This window comes from Hyperolius riggenbachi, chromosome 6, assembly GCF_040937935.1.
Source record: "Hyperolius riggenbachi isolate aHypRig1 chromosome 6, aHypRig1.pri, whole genome shotgun sequence".
NCBI lineage: Eukaryota > Metazoa > Chordata > Amphibia > Anura > Hyperoliidae > Hyperolius > Hyperolius riggenbachi.
Genome location: NC_090651.1, coordinates 299,105,034 through 299,120,384, shown reverse-complemented (window position 1 = coordinate 299,120,384; position 15,351 = coordinate 299,105,034). Strand labels below are relative to the sequence as shown.

The 15,351-nt window shown below is 42.8% G+C and overlaps 1 long non-coding RNA gene and 9 other non-coding genes across 10 annotated transcripts; all 10 read right to left on the bottom strand.

The window, feature by feature from the left end:
* Positions 1-667: 667 nt before the first annotated feature.
* On the bottom strand, positions 668-15,049 carry LOC137521644 (uncharacterized). Its single transcript, XR_011022171.1, has 10 exons — positions 14,984-15,049; positions 10,818-10,899; positions 10,581-10,623; positions 9,183-9,224; positions 8,237-8,301; positions 5,003-5,047; positions 3,857-3,898; positions 2,905-2,969; positions 925-954; positions 668-746 (listed from the first exon to the last, which is right to left on the bottom strand). It is a non-coding gene; the product is annotated as an uncharacterized lncRNA (long non-coding RNA).
* On the bottom strand, positions 813-889 carry LOC137523156 (small nucleolar RNA SNORD34). Its single transcript, XR_011022518.1, has one exon. It is a non-coding gene; the product is annotated as a small nucleolar RNA SNORD34 (small nucleolar RNA).
* On the bottom strand, positions 1,027-1,093 carry LOC137523180 (small nucleolar RNA SNORD50). The gene has a single exon (XR_011022542.1). It is a non-coding gene; the product is annotated as a small nucleolar RNA SNORD50 (small nucleolar RNA).
* Positions 3,054-3,139, bottom strand: LOC137523168 (small nucleolar RNA SNORD35). The gene has a single exon (XR_011022530.1). It is a non-coding gene; the product is annotated as a small nucleolar RNA SNORD35 (small nucleolar RNA).
* Positions 4,623-4,691, bottom strand: LOC137523178 (small nucleolar RNA SNORD50). Its single transcript, XR_011022540.1, has one exon. It is a non-coding gene; the product is annotated as a small nucleolar RNA SNORD50 (small nucleolar RNA).
* LOC137523170 (small nucleolar RNA SNORD35) lies at positions 5,107-5,187 on the bottom strand. The gene has a single exon (XR_011022532.1). It is a non-coding gene; the product is annotated as a small nucleolar RNA SNORD35 (small nucleolar RNA).
* On the bottom strand, positions 8,383-8,466 carry LOC137523167 (small nucleolar RNA SNORD35). The gene has a single exon (XR_011022529.1). It is a non-coding gene; the product is annotated as a small nucleolar RNA SNORD35 (small nucleolar RNA).
* LOC137523177 (small nucleolar RNA SNORD50) lies at positions 10,190-10,258 on the bottom strand. Its single transcript, XR_011022539.1, has one exon. It is a non-coding gene; the product is annotated as a small nucleolar RNA SNORD50 (small nucleolar RNA).
* Positions 10,688-10,772, bottom strand: LOC137523169 (small nucleolar RNA SNORD35). The gene has a single exon (XR_011022531.1). It is a non-coding gene; the product is annotated as a small nucleolar RNA SNORD35 (small nucleolar RNA).
* On the bottom strand, positions 13,520-13,588 carry LOC137523179 (small nucleolar RNA SNORD50). The gene has a single exon (XR_011022541.1). It is a non-coding gene; the product is annotated as a small nucleolar RNA SNORD50 (small nucleolar RNA).
* Positions 15,050-15,351: the final 302 nt, after the last annotated feature.

The following is a 15,351-nucleotide window of genomic DNA, read 5'->3' as shown; positions in this document are numbered from 1 at the left end:
AGAGGGCTTCTGATTGAGTCATTATGCGACACAAGAAGGTGCTGGGGAACAGTGGACGAAGAAACAGGCTGCGCAGCACAATGGGACGTTAGACCGCAATGGAACAGGTGAGAGGTCCTCTGCCTTCTGCTACCTGTACACTAAAACAGCCAGCTTTAGATCTCAATGACAGTTTGGGAGACTTCTCTTGCACTCTATTCTTGGGCTGAATTTGCTTGGAAAGCCAGACCTCAGCATGTTATAAATCCCTACCCACACTTCTAAAAGCCAGTACATTTTTTTTCTGAAGGCTTCAAACCTCTCCTTTGATCCCAAGATGATCTCAAGTCAGCCTCCTGACTTGATGGGAGAATGAGAAGTTTCCTCAAATCACTCTAGTTTTAACTCCACCCTCAAAAATGGTAGGAGTGAGAAACTGAGGAACAGTCAAGGATGTGATATGTATGCAAAACTGCTGCAAAAGATGTCAGCCCCAGAGTGTTACCGAGATGCATGTTTATGCAGCTTAGGTTTAAACCAATTAAAATGTTACTGGTGCAATTCTAAACTACAGTTATATAGTGAAATTAAAATCTTGTTGACCATCTCCAATAAGCACAATCCACACATACCAGGCATATATTTGACACGCATGCCTAGAGCAGCTACAATATTTGGATAACAAAACTCATTTTAGACTCATTTTTATTAAAATAATTAGTTTTGATTGATAATGGCCATCTCTGCACTTTGCCAGTAATAGGGACCTGAAACATAAGAAGAGAATCATTAGTTGGTGTAGACACGGAGTATGAAGACTGCAGGTTAGAGCAGCATGTCTCAGTATATGAAGCTTATCTCATAGAAAAGTCAAACAATGTAGGTAAATTGTAATGCATCATTGACATTAAAGAATTTAGATGTCAAAACAAAAATTAAGCTTACCAGTTTGCTTAGTCTCTTCCGCAAACGTTCCTAAGGAAAAGAAAAGTGACCTGTTACCAAGGAGCATTTGGCTGGGGGTGGAACATTCTTACTAAAAATCTGAACTCAGCAGTCAGATCCATAGTTTGTGTCATCACAACTCAGGTTCGGGATAGATTCATCATTGTTCAGATTGATAACTGAGCTGCCAGTACACTTAAAGGACAACGGAAGTGAGAATACAAGGCTGCAATGTTTATTTTCGTTTAACCTCCTTGGCGGTTAATTTTTTCTTCAAATGGGCAAAAAAAAGTTTTAATTTTTTTTGTTTCATGTAAAGCTACCAGAGTGGTACCTACATGAAACACCACTAGAGGGCGCATGTGTCCCTCCAGTGCGATCGTCGCTGGCATCAATAGCAAACAGGGAAGCGCGTATACAATGCGTTCCCCTGTTTGGCTTCTCCTGTCACCATGGCGACGATCAGCATGACGTCATCCGACGTCAGGCACATACCGCCAGGGAGGTTAATACCAGCTGCCTGGACCCCTGCTGGTCTATTTGACAGCAGAAGTGTTAGAAACACCAGAAACAAGCCTGCAGCTAATATGGTCAGATCTAACAGTTTACTAAGCTTACTGTAACTCCTGTCTTTACTGTTTCTAGAGTTATCACCATGGTGATAAGGCATGTAGTATTCAGGAAACATTTTACCTCAGGCAAACCAAAAGTTAACTCTGTCATTAAGTTAAGATCTCTAAAATTAACTCATAAAATAAAACCAAAGAACTACAGGTTAAACTACAGAGGTGGTAACTTAAGGAATGAAGAGATAAACTCACTGTGAAAACTTTTCTATACCTTAAATATGTGTGGTGGTAAGTCTTCTCTTGCCTCATCTCCATCATGATCTTAGTGAAGTGAGACTGATGTCAGAAACATCTGATCTGCTGCATGCTTGTTCAGGGTCTGTGGCTAAAAGTATTTGGAGGCAGAGGACCAGCAGGATATCCTGGCACTGGTATTTCTTACAAATTTCAGTCTCCATGTCCCATTTGCTTCAGTTGTCCAAAAAATAAATAAAAAAGCCTACAATTTACTTACCTGGGGCTTCCTCCAGCCACTAGAAGTCTGTCCCTTGCCATAGTTCTGCTGTCAGCCACTTTTTTGGGGTCCACACTGTAAGCAGCCACTGACCTGGCCAGGTAGGCAGCTTCTGCACATGTGCTGTTCAGTTGTGCCCCTTCTGCTGAGTGTTCAACACTTGCGCAGAACACGCCTGCAAGCAGCTGCTATATAGGGAACCCCAGAAGAGTGGCAAACTTACAGACTTCGAGGGTCTGGAGAAAGCCCAAGGTAAATACATTTGCAGTATGTTTAGCCTTATGTATCCTTTAAGGGCAGCTGAAGAGGGACAGGGATGCTTCCATATTTCCTTTTAATCATTGCCTGGCTGTCCTGCTGATCCTTTGCCTGAACAAGTATTCAGATAACATTCTATTACACCTGAAACTAGTAGCAGTAGGGTATTGTACTGTTTTAGCCATCAGTAAAAGCAAGAAATTTTAAATCAGGATGATACCATTTATTGGCTAACTAAAAAGAAGAATAAGCAAGCTTTCGGCCTTGCAGCCTTCGTCGGGCTTACATCCTGAACACAAGCATACAGCGAATCGTCAGTACTGGTGCATGAAGAGCAGCAGTAATATATGAAGGATCAAAATACTACACAACTGGTATTGTTAAGAAAATAGGACAGTCTCCATAATTCTTCAAATTACATAGAACGGTATAATCAATAGGCACCCTACAGAAGTTTGAATGTACTGGCATTTGAGAAAAGGCATGACTAGTTAAAGCTTAGATCAACTGCCATCTAATGTCCAGCGCTGTGTAATAGGTTGGTGCTTTATAAATAAAAGTAAAAAATTCCCTGGTACATATACACAGTTAAAAGCATAAGCATTTTGAAAAATACTCTGAGGTAGACATTACACATACCTGGCAGTCTAGGGTCAAAGACTGGAGCCTGTACCCTGCAGGATCTTGAAATTCTTCAAGATCACCTGAAAAAGTAAGGTTTTGGTTAAATATTTGCATAAATCCTTTAGCACCTCTTATACCCTCACCCACAAAAAAAAATTGAATTCTGCAGGGCATCAGCAAAGCCATTTCGGCATTATCGTCAAAGTCTAGAGACTTGGAAGACCATCGTGATGATAAGACATCATTTGCACTGCAAAGGCTGGGGGCCAGAAGAACATCTGAAGATGTAGGCATTTAGTATAGAAACCCAACTACACCAAGGGACTTCAACTAAACATTAGCAGAATTTAGGCAAGTTTTGTAGTCATAGGTTGGGCTAGATTATAATATCTCAAACCCGTGATCAATTCCTATTAAAGTGGATCTGAGATTTGCACAATTGTTTCTTTCATATAGTTTATAGGGCATTCCTCAAGCCAAATACTTTTGTTTGAATTCTCCAATTCTCTAAACTAAACAAGCCTCGCCCAGTTTTTCCAGAGTGCCAAGGCACTCAGTCCCAGGTAGCAAGGGCTTACTGGAGCTCAGTCTGAGCAGGAGGAGGAGGTTACTAGCCAGAGATTTCAGAGGCAGAGGGGAGGACAATGGAGTGAATTTGTCACAGGCTGAGGGTTGGAGATGCTATCAGCTTGCCTGTGTGTAATGTGACAAACAGAACATGGCCACTCATTGTATCACATGAATAAATAATCACTGTTGAAGGTGTTTGCAGCTAGAATTGCTGTGTAATCTAAACTTTAGATATACAGACTTGTTAGTTTTTCATCTTAGATCCGCTTTGACAGTGCATGTTTTGCACAATAAGCATCTCAATACGGAGATTCACACAGCATGCACTGATTGTGGGACCTTTGGACAAGACATCTACAGGGATGGCTACAGAATGAAAGCACAGCTGTAAGCTTACCAGCTCATCCTTCCATTTGACATCTTCAGACCGCAGACACTCCTGCAAAAGAGGATAACAGTTACAAAAACCAAACTGGTTCACACTTTTCAAATGTAATTTAATACATACACAGGTGCTTCCTCCAGCCCCATAAGCACAAATGCATCCTTCGCTGTCCTCCGTTCGTCCACAATCAGCCCTGGTAACTGGCTCAATCTGGGTCTTCCGCACATGCGACAACCTCCTGCACATGCGCAAAGGACAGCTGACATCACCCAGCCAGTTACCAGGGCTGATTGCCGCTAAACAGAGGACTGCAAGGAATAAATTTGTGCTCATGGGGCTGGAGGAAGCCCCGGGCAAGTAAAAAAAAAAATCTTTAGCTCATTTGAGTCTAAGATACTCAAACTAGGAGTTTAGTTTGATAGAAAGTACATAATAGACTAGGATCTACTAATTACTGTATGTTGTAGTACAGAGTCTACACAGCAAGCTGCTTCACACAAAGCACTCGGATCTTACTGCATTCACTGCAGCAGAGCTGGCTTTCAGCGGAAAGTCTGGCAAGCAGCATTTTGCTGTATGGCAAAACCTCAACACTCCGTTCTTCCATAAGCAATTATATTCTGTCCATCCCTTTAGCGGTGCATACATGTTAGAGGGAGCTCTTTTCAGAAATGTCCAAACATGTTAATTGTAAAAATCAGCTGTTTTCAGCAATACTGAACATGGTAATGCTTTGCAAATTTAAGCTAGTATCTTGATAACAGTTGATGGAAAATTGAACTCAGCAGTCAGATCCATAAAAATTGTGTCATCACAATTCAGGTTCGGGATAGACTCATCATGGTTCAGTTAGATAGGGCCAATGAGTAGACATTTTAAACACAGCTAGTCACCACTTGTGAAAACCTCTTCCAAGTTTACAGAAGCTCTTTGGTAGACCATGAAAAAAAAGCCAGACATGTTTCTTTTTTTTAATAAATTAAATATGAAAATCACATTAACTTTCACTAGCTGTGCCCCACGAAAGAATTTCACTTTAACATTTTCATGGACTTGTTTACGGGCAGAGGTGTCATAACACAAACTACCTGCATCTAGCACCATGACAACCCACAGCATTTGTGCCCACAGGATTTTAAATATTTTAATAGCTCATACCTCAAGCTTCCACTCATTGCTCTCTGCAGATCTTCACCTCACATACTGTGTGAAAAACAAACAAACTTAGACAATATTCGGTTTTGCAGGTGTTACAGAAGCAGTTTATCATCAGTTAAGCCTGTAGGCATCATCGTCAGAGCCTCTTTAGGCTTGGAAGACCATTGTGAGAATAATAATTTGTATTTTCAGCCAGAATTCTAAAGTTAAAGACAGGCTGTTAATTAACTGCATGTGAAACTAACTAGACAGGTAACTTAAAAAGACTCTAAAGCGAGAATCTTGCTTCAGAGCTCATAGTTAGCAGGGGCATGTGTGCCCCTGCTAAACCGCGGGGGTCCCTTCACCCCAAACTACCCCCCCTGCAACACTTGGTCGCAGACTTTGTCGCTCCTGGAGGCAGGGCTAACGGCTGCAGCCCTGCCTCCAGTCGCGTCTATCAGCGGCGCATCGCCGCCTCTCCCCCGCCCCTCTAAGTGAAGGAAGGCTGAGGGGCGGGGAGAGGCGGAGATATGCGCTGACAGACGTGCGGGGCAGGGCTGCGGCGGTTAGCCCTGCCCCAACCAGGAAGCGCTCCCCTGCTGCACTGAGGGGATTTGGGGGTGAAGGGACCCCCGTTAAGCCGTGGGATAGCGGCGTTTTAGCAGGGGCACACATGCCCCTGCTATCTGAGGTCTGAAGTGAGATTTATTCTCGCTTCAGACTCTTTAAGGACTGAAGAGCTAAGATAACTCAGGCCCAGTGCACACCAAAACCACTAGCAGATCCACAAAACGCTAGCGGTTTTGGGTGTGGAGGACAGATTTGGGCTAGTGCACACAGAGTGGATTTGGATGCGATCTGCCGCCTGCATCCGCGTGGCTAATGTAATTGAATGGGCTGGTGCACACCAGTGGTTTGTGGTTTTTAGCAACCCGCAAACGTGCAGCAAGAGGCACGTTTGAGGTTTGCTAAAAACCCTCAAACCGCCGGGGTGCACCAGCTCATTCAATTACATTAGCCACGCAGATTTTCAGGTGGATGCTGTCAAAAATATTTAATCTTTATTATCAGGTTGTCATTAGGTAAACTGAAATAGTGTAAGCACTATAATTAGAGAAACATATGCATATCTTATGGTATATGACTAATGTAACTGTTTGCATTATTATATCATGTGCAGTGTGTGTTTAATAATCCTATTATATCTGGTGTGCTGTGAATTATAATAACCGTATGAACTGCTTATGAACTATAGATGCCCTTTTACCTAGTAAGCTCAAACTCTAGGTGAACTCTGTGAAATCAACTCTCACCTAGAGAGAATGAACTTTAAATGACCCATTCAACTGTGCATAAACCCTGGAGTCGTAAATTTCAAGTTGCCCCATCCAAGGCCAACTCCCCCTCACATGTCTGTCTCTTGTGAAGACTCTGAAACTCACGTGAGTGAAACTTGGTTTAGGTACGATGTCCCCTATAAATATAGGTCAAGGCACTGTTCAGATAAGACATTTTGCTGAGATATGCTTTAAGGAGAGGTGGTACGTATCTTTAATTTATGTACTCCTGATGGCTGAGAAATGTTGCTAGATATTTTTACTATTGCCTTTTTTATAATAACCCTGTTCTATGTGATCTTTGTATATTCTATGTTTATTATTACAAGAATACATTTATTTTAAGATAAAAAGTGATCTTGGTCTGAGACTCATTATTTCATTGGGGATATATGGGATACTAAAAATATATATTGTTGGTATGACTGGTTAAGAACCCATCTGACGAGAACTAACGCTTCACTGAGTTAGTATTCTCCATAGTTGGTTACCTATATTATATAGGAGCTGACAATGCGGCCGGTGGATCCACCCAGTGTGCACTGGGCCTCACTGTGAAAACATCTACACCTTAATAATGCAAGAGCGATGTGTGGTGGTAGGTTCTCTATCCTTATCTCCAGCATGATTTTAGTGAATTTAGGCCAATATATATTGCCTGGCTGTCCTGCTGATCTCTTAATACATTTAGCCATACACCCTGAACAAGTATGCAGATCACAAGTGTCACTGAAGTCAGACTGGATTAGCCTCATGCTTGTTTCAGGTGGGCGATTCAGACACTGAATGCCAGAAAGATCAGCAAAACAGCCAGGCAAGTGCAATTGTGGGGAGAAAAAAAATAAAAAATAAAAAAAATAAATAAATAAAAAAGACGGACAGCGTTGGACTCGTATGGAAGGCATGTCCAACACAGCGGGTTGCACGCACTGAGACTTTGGGGAAGTTTGAAGCTGCTTCAAACTTCCCCATGTGGAGATGTGATCACGTTATTCGCCACTTGACAATTATCTTGGTGGTGATTGTGATTTTGGTTTAAAGTCCATTTATCTTTCAGGCCTACTCCATATAACTCACTTCAGGTTCCCTTTAAGCTGGTCACACTGATAACTGGCAGATGGATTCACAAGCAAAGAGTTGGTGCTCAGCACTCCAAAATCTAAAGTAAACCAATCTTGATTACACAATCTTACCAAAACATAGGAGGGTAAATTGACATGTGTAATTCTTCAAATTACATAGAACTGTATAATCAATCAATAGGCACCCTACAGAAGTTTGAATGTACTGGCACTTGATCTAAGCTTTAACCCTCCTGGCTGTTTGTCAAAATCCGCCAGGGCCAGCAAATACTTTTTTTTATTTTCTCTTCATGTAGCGAGACGAGGTCTTGCTACATGATAGCCGCTGCTCAGCGGCATCCCCCCAGCCCCTCCGGAGATCAAGAGATCCCGTTCAAAGAACGGGATCTTCTGGAGGGCTTCCCTGTCGCCATGGCGACGGGGCGGGACGACGTCACCGACGTCAAAGGGGACTCCGATCCACCCCACAGCGCTGCCTGGCACTGATTGGCCAGGCAGCGCACAGGGTCTGGGGGGCAGCTGCGGCGACGCGTATAGCGGCGGCGATTGGGCACTGCACGCAGCTAGCAAAGCAGCAAAAAAAAAAAATATGCAAATCGGCCCAGCGGGGCCTGAGCGGTGCCTCCCGGCAGCATAGCCAGTGCTCAGCACGGGCTTACCGCCAGGGAGGTTAACTTCAGTCATGCTTTCTCAACTGCCATCTAATGTCCAGCTCTGCTTAATAGGTTGGTGCTTTATAACTACAATAACCCCCCCCCCCCCCTTTCAAGTAAATATACAGTTAAAAGCATAAGCATTTTGAATACTCTGAATGAGGTAGACATTACACATACCTGGCAGTCTAGGGTCAAAGACTGGAGCCTGTACCCTGCAGGTTCTTGAAAGTCTTCAAGATAGCCTGAAAAAGCAAGCTTTAGGTTACATATTTGCATAAATCCTTTAGCACCTTATACCCTCACCCACAAAAAGAAAAAAATTCTGCAGGGCATCAGCAAAGCCATTTGGCATTATCGTCAAAGCCTCGAGACTTGGAAGACCATCGTGATGATAGACATCATTTGCACTGCAAAGGCTGGGGGCCAGAAGAACATCTGAAGATGTAGGCATTTAGTATAGAAACCCAACTACACCAAGGAACTTCAACTAAACGTTAGCAGAATTTAGGCAAGTTTTGTAGTCAGGTTGGGCTAGATTAGAATATCAAACCCAGGATCAATTCCTATTAAAGTGGATCTTAGAAACTTACCAATTGCATAATGGTGTCTTTCATATAGTTTATAGGGCATTCCTCAAGCCAAATACTTTGGTTTTAATTCTCCAATTCCCTGTAAACTAAACAAGCCTCGCCCACAGCTTTTCCATAGTGCCGAGGCACTCAATCCCAGGTAGCAGGGGCTTATGGGAGCCCAGTCTGGGCAGGTGAAGGTTACTGGCCAGAGATTTCAGAGGCAGAAGGGAGGACAATGGAGTCAATTTGTCACAGGCTGAGGGGTGGAGATGCCATCACCTTGCCTGTGTAATGTGACAAACAGAACATGGTCACTCGTATCACAGGAATAAATAATCACTGTTGAAGCTGTTTGCAGCTAATTTGCTGTGTAATCTAAACTTTAAATATATAGACTTGTTAGTTTTTTAATCTCTGATCCGCTTTAACAGTGCATGTTTTGCACAATAAGCATCTCAATATGGAGATTCAGAGCATGCATTGATTGTGGGACCTTAGGACAAGACATATACAAGGATGGCTACAGAATGAAAGCACAGCTGTAAGCTTACCAGCTCATCCTTCCATATGACATCTTCAGACTGCAGACACTCCTGCAAAAGAGGATAACAAAGTTACAAAAACTGGTTCATACTTTACAAATGTAGCTTCCTCCAGCCCCATAAGCACAAATGCATCCTTTGCTGTCCCCCATTGTCCACAATTAGCCCTGGTAACTGGCTCAGTCGGGGGTCTTCTGCACATGCGACAACCTCCTGCACATGCACATAAGACAGCTGACATCACCGGGCCAGTTACCAGGGCTGATTGCTGCTAAACAGAGGACTGCAAGGAATACTTATGCTTATGGGGCTGGAGGAAGCGCCAGGCAAGTAAAAAAAACCTTTAGCTCATTTGAGTCTAAGATAACTAGGAGTTTAGTTTGATAGAAAGTACATAAAATAGACTAGGATCTACTAATTACTGTATATTGTAGCACAAAGTCTACACAGCAAGCTGATTCACACAAAGCACTCGGATTGTACTGCATTCACTGCGGCAGAGCTGGTTTTCAGAGGAAACTGGCGAGCAGCATTTTTGCTGTATGGCAAAACCTCAACACTCCGTTCTTCCATAAGCAATGATGTCCTGTGCATCCCTTTAAGCCTCATCTACAAGCGTAGATGAGGCTGCGATCCGATGGCTCGATGAGCCGCCGGATCGCCTCTTCCGCGTACCCGCCGCATCCCGCATTCGATTCCCCGCCGCTTATCTTCCGCTCGATTCCCTGCCATTGTCCCCTCGCGGGGAGCGAGCAGGGAATCGGCGGAAGCCATATCCGTCCTGTTGGATCTTATCAATCGAGCCGCATCAGCGACTCGATTGATAAGGAGCATCGCGGCCGCATCTACGTGTAGATGCGGCTTTAGAGGTGCATACATGCTAATTACATGGAGCTCCTGTGTTCCAAAAATGGCCACACATGTAGGCAATTGTAAGTCAGCTGTTTTCAGCAATAAATGTGCTAATGCTTTACAAATTTAAGCTAGTATCTTGATAACAGTTGGATGAAAGTTTAAACTCAGCAGTCAGATCCATAAAAATTGTGTCATCACAATTCAGGTTCGGGATAGACTCATCATGGTTCAGTTAGATAGGGCCAATGAGTGGACATTTTAAACACGGCTAGTCACCACTTGTGAAAACTTCTTCAAGTTTACAGAAGCTCTTTGGTAGACCATGAAAACAGCCAGACATGTTCAGGTCCATGTATATCTGCTTAGTTTTTTTAATAAATGAAATCTGAAAATCACATTAACTTACTAGCTGTGCCACACGAAATAATTTCACAAAACATTTTCATGGACTTGTTTACGGGCAGATGTGTCATAACACAAGCTACCTGCATCTAGCACCGAGACAACCCACAGCATTTGTGCCCACAGGGTTTTAATTTTAATAGCTCATACCTCAAACTTTCACTCATTGCTCTCTGCAGATCTTCACCTCATACTGTGAAAAACAAAAAACAAACTTAGACCAGTAATATTTGTTTTTGCAGGCGTTACAGAAGCAGTTTGTCATTAGTTAAGCCTGTAGGCATTATCGTCAGAGCCTCTTTAAGGCTTGGAAGACCATCGTGAGAATAAACATCATTTGTATTTTCAGTGGGAAAAAAAAAAAGTTAGAATTCTGAAGCATCTCACCTTTATGTTTACAGCACTCCCCCTCATGGAGAAAATATGCAAGGACGCCTTCAAGTAACATCCATCGCTAGGCCAAGCCTCTCTAAAAAGGAAATTAAAACTGCTTACAGAGCAATCACCACAAGTTACAGACTGCTACATTACACATTTACTTCATGTTAAAAAGTTAGGCATAGAAGCACATGCTTGTCTTGTTAAACACCTAAAGAGGGATATGGAGGCTGCAATATTAGTTTGCTTCAACACTTAAATGCAAGTTGCCTGGCTGTCCTGTTAAAGTGGACCTGAACTCAGAACATCCCCTCTACTCTAAAAGATAAACAGTATAGTAACCTTTAAACAAAGACTTGTTACAGCTGATACATCCTGAATCCTGACAAATCTGCACTAGTTTTACTTCCTGATTCATGGAAGCAGATATTGTTAACATCCTGTACTTTCAAATGAGCATATCTCTGCCATGGCAGTCATGTGACAGGGGAGATCAAATTACAACTTGTGATTAGACACAAATGAAGGGGAATTAGACAGGCTAAATTCTAAATACATACAGGGTGTATTTCTCGGTTTTCCTTCTATCCTGTGCAATAGTTCAGGCCCACTTTAACACTGTCTTGAAAACACTTAGCCATAGACCACAAGCAAACATACAGATTACATGCTCTGTATAGACTAGCTGCATGCTTGTTTTAGATGTGCTATTCAGCCAGAAGTACAGATGCCAGAAAGATCAGCAGGAGGCAAGGCAACTACCATTGTTTAAAGTGGACCTAAAGTCAGAACTTTCTCTGCTCGAATACAATTGTGGCAGATTTACAGATTGCCAACATGCCCGAATTTCAATGGATTTTTTTATTTTCCAATTGATTTCCATAGACGTGAACAAACAATCAGAAAAAAAAAAAAAAGAAATTCAGATCAGATATGTTGGAAATAATCTGGCAGGTAAATCTGCTAGAAATTGTATGGTGTGCATCATTAATGCTAGGTACACAACAGCATAGGCCTGAACGATTTCTAGCTGATTTCACGATTGATTCAATTCACAATTTCATTTAAATCAAGCATTGTTCCCCTCTGTACGCCTCTGACCCTCTGGGTCTCTTTCTTGCCCCCTTTGTGTCATTTTGTCTCTGTGCCTGTCCCGTGCCCCTATCCCTTCCCCAAGCTGCTGCAGTGCTGGACATACCTTCCAGCAATGCCAGTCTATCCACTTCACCTCCTGCAGGCTCTAATGCACGGCATACTTCCTGTATGTCATGTGACATACAGGAACCAGGAAGTATGCCAGAAAAGTCGGCAGATGGCAAGAGAGGACAGCTTTGGGCTCATGTGGAAGGGTTGTCCAACACTGCCAATGCAGCGGCGCACACGCCTGGACTTTGGGCAAGTTTGAAGCTGCTTCTTGAAACTTCCCCATGTGGAAATGTGGTCATCTTAATACTTGCTGCTTTGACAATTCCAAAATTGTGATCTTGGTGATTGAGATTTCGGTTTAAATTAGATTTATCTTTCAGGCTTACACAGCATAATAAAAACAAGAGAACATTTGTTACAGTTGGTACAAATACTTTAATAATCTGTACTATTGCTTCTTCCTGCTTTCACGGAAACAGACATATTGGTAACATCCTGTGCTTTCAAACAAGGTTATCTGCCGTGGCAGTCAGTTGACACAGGGAACAGATTAAATTACAACTTGCAATTAGACAAAGATCAGACTGGCTAAACTAAATGCATACAGGGTGCATTTCTCTAGGTTTTCCTTCTGACCTCTGCAAGAGTTCAGGTCCACAAAAAAAAAAAAGCAGCCTTCAATCCTCTCTCCAAGTTCCTCATAAAAGTAAACCTGACTGAGGGATAGGGAAAGTAAACCTGACTAAGGGCTGGAACCCACAGGAGCGCTTTTGGCAGCGTTTTGGCAGCACTGCGATACGCTAGCAGTTTGCCGAAACGCTGGGCTAATGTTAATGGATGGGGCAACTTCCACAGGAGCGTTTGTTTCCCAGAAACGCAAACGCAGGACCTGCAGCATTTTGGGAGCGTTAGCGCTTCAATGTAAAGTATTGAACCGCTAGCAGAAATGCTCAGCAAAACCTAAACTGAGCGGTTTTGCGGTTCAGCACACTAACAAAATTAAAAATAATTCACAGGACCAATCAGGATAAAAACGCGAAACGCTACACAACCGCTGAGCAAAAAAATACACTGTTGCAAGACGCGACCGAAAACGTGCATGAATCCGCTTGCAAACCGCTCAGACAAAACGCTAGCTGTTGCGTTTTGCGTTTGCGGATTTCAGTGGGTTCCAGGCCTGAGAGGGATAGGGAAGCTGGCATTTATTTCCTTTTTAACAATGTACATTGCCTGGCTGCCCTGCTGATATCTTATTACATTTAGCCATTCACCCTGAACAAGTATGCAGATCACAAGTGTCACTAAAGTCAGACTGGATTAGCAACGCTCATTTCAGGTGGGCGATTCAGACACCGGATGCCAGGAAGATCAGGACAGCCAGGCAAGTGCAATTGTGGGGAAAAAACAACAACAAACACACATGGCAGCAACCATTATCCTCAGTTCAGGTGTACTTAAACATTTAACAAAAATATGTAAGGCACCCTGCCCAACTAATGGTTGATAACACTACTTGCTTGGCAGAATGTGTATTGATATGTTTTGATAAGATGAGTAGAAAAATGAACTCAGCAGTCAGATCCATAAAAATTGTGTCATCACAATTCAGGTTCGGGATAGACTCATCATGGTTCAGTTAGAAATAGTGTAGAAAGTTAGTAACACTGCTAGTCTGTACTGGTCAAGTACTAAGGAAGTTACAGAGGCTCCTTGGTAGATCATGAAAGCAGCCAACCCCAGGCACTCCAGTTTCCTCCCACATCCCAAAACCACACAGATAAGTTGGCTCTAGAATAAAATATACATGCACTACACTATACATACATAGACATGACTACGGTAGGGACTAGATTGTGACCCATGAGGGACGGTTAGTGACAAGACTATATGTTCTTTACAGAGCTGCAGAATATGTCAGCACTATATAAATACTAAATAATCCCCAATTTGTTTGGATCCATGAATTTATTTTGAGGAAATACAATGACCAAGTTAATGTGTAGAATGTTACACTTCTCTTGCTGTCAAAATATAAAAGAAACTATTCAATTTTACTGGATCAGGTAAGCAGATATCTCCCTGATCTCGAGGACCTAGACTTAAGTGTACAGGAGCCATACATGTAATTAAGTCAACAAGAAGTTTGGGCACAGGGCAAAGCCAACAAAAGGCTTAGCCTGCTCCTGCAAAAGTCTCAGCAGCATTAATCATGTTTCCCTCTCCAGACCACCATGGACTCAGCAGTAAGACATTAGCTGCCAGCATCAATTTTTACTGGCAGATTATGATCAAATCTGGTTAGCTATGATACAATAAGCTGCTTAGATCTAATCACATTAGGGGTGAAGTAGGAGTAGATAGCTCACAGTGCAATATTGCAGTTTGATCATCACACTGACCAAATTCAGAGGGATGAAATGATCTTCTGCTGGCCACACTGTTTCGCAATCTAAACGTGTACAGCACCCATTAGCTGCCTAATGAAAACAGACAGCAACTAAACCCACCATACCCAGTTTTAATTTTGGGTAATTACAACACTGAGCAGTGGTCTAAATTTCTGCTGAACTAACATAGAGAAACGTTAAGTTGCCAATCAAAATTAAATAAAAACCCACACACTTTCTATTGGGAGTAGCCATGCTACATTCCAGGCAGGAATCAACCCATGCACGCTTATTGATAGTCAGATGTGGCTTTGAGGTAGCGTGCCAAAAAAAAATTAAATCAGTGTCCATATTTGTGCAATTTCACAGGTAATTAAAAAAACCGCCACGGACTCTACAAATGAAGGGCTATCTAGAGAGCAGTGGTAAAGGATTTTTGTTCAGATGGGCTGATTGCAGCCGCAGGCCCCTAAGCACATGGCGTTCGCGCTCAGCAGCACAGCCACGTGGGTGACCCAGATACAAAGGGGACACTGTTGTCCTCTGTGAAAGGGTTTCCGCAACTTAACACATCCGTCCATAACCAATGACTGCCGTATCGTTGCAAAATAATATGCGCTCTTAGCAGCAAACAATCCTCACCTCCCTCCGCCACCTCATCGGGAAGAAAGAGAACTATTACGCGCACGTCTGCCGCTAAATAAGGAACGTAAAGCGGAAGTGATGTCACGAGCCTGGCAAGATAGGGGCATACTTCAGCTTATTTAGGATGTTGATGAGACTGGAATGGGCGCCGCCATTATTGAAAGATCTGACGTCTCGCGGGAATGTCAGTCAATCAGTCGGAAAACTAGAGTGTTGCAGATGTTGTGGGATTGGGATTACACGATGTGGCAGACATGTTTGTGTAGCTATTTGAACCACGTTTATAGGTGACCTAGAAAACACGTTCTTTTGAAAGGTTATTGAGGCATATATTTCCTTTCAGTCTTTATTTTGCCTCTTGTAGT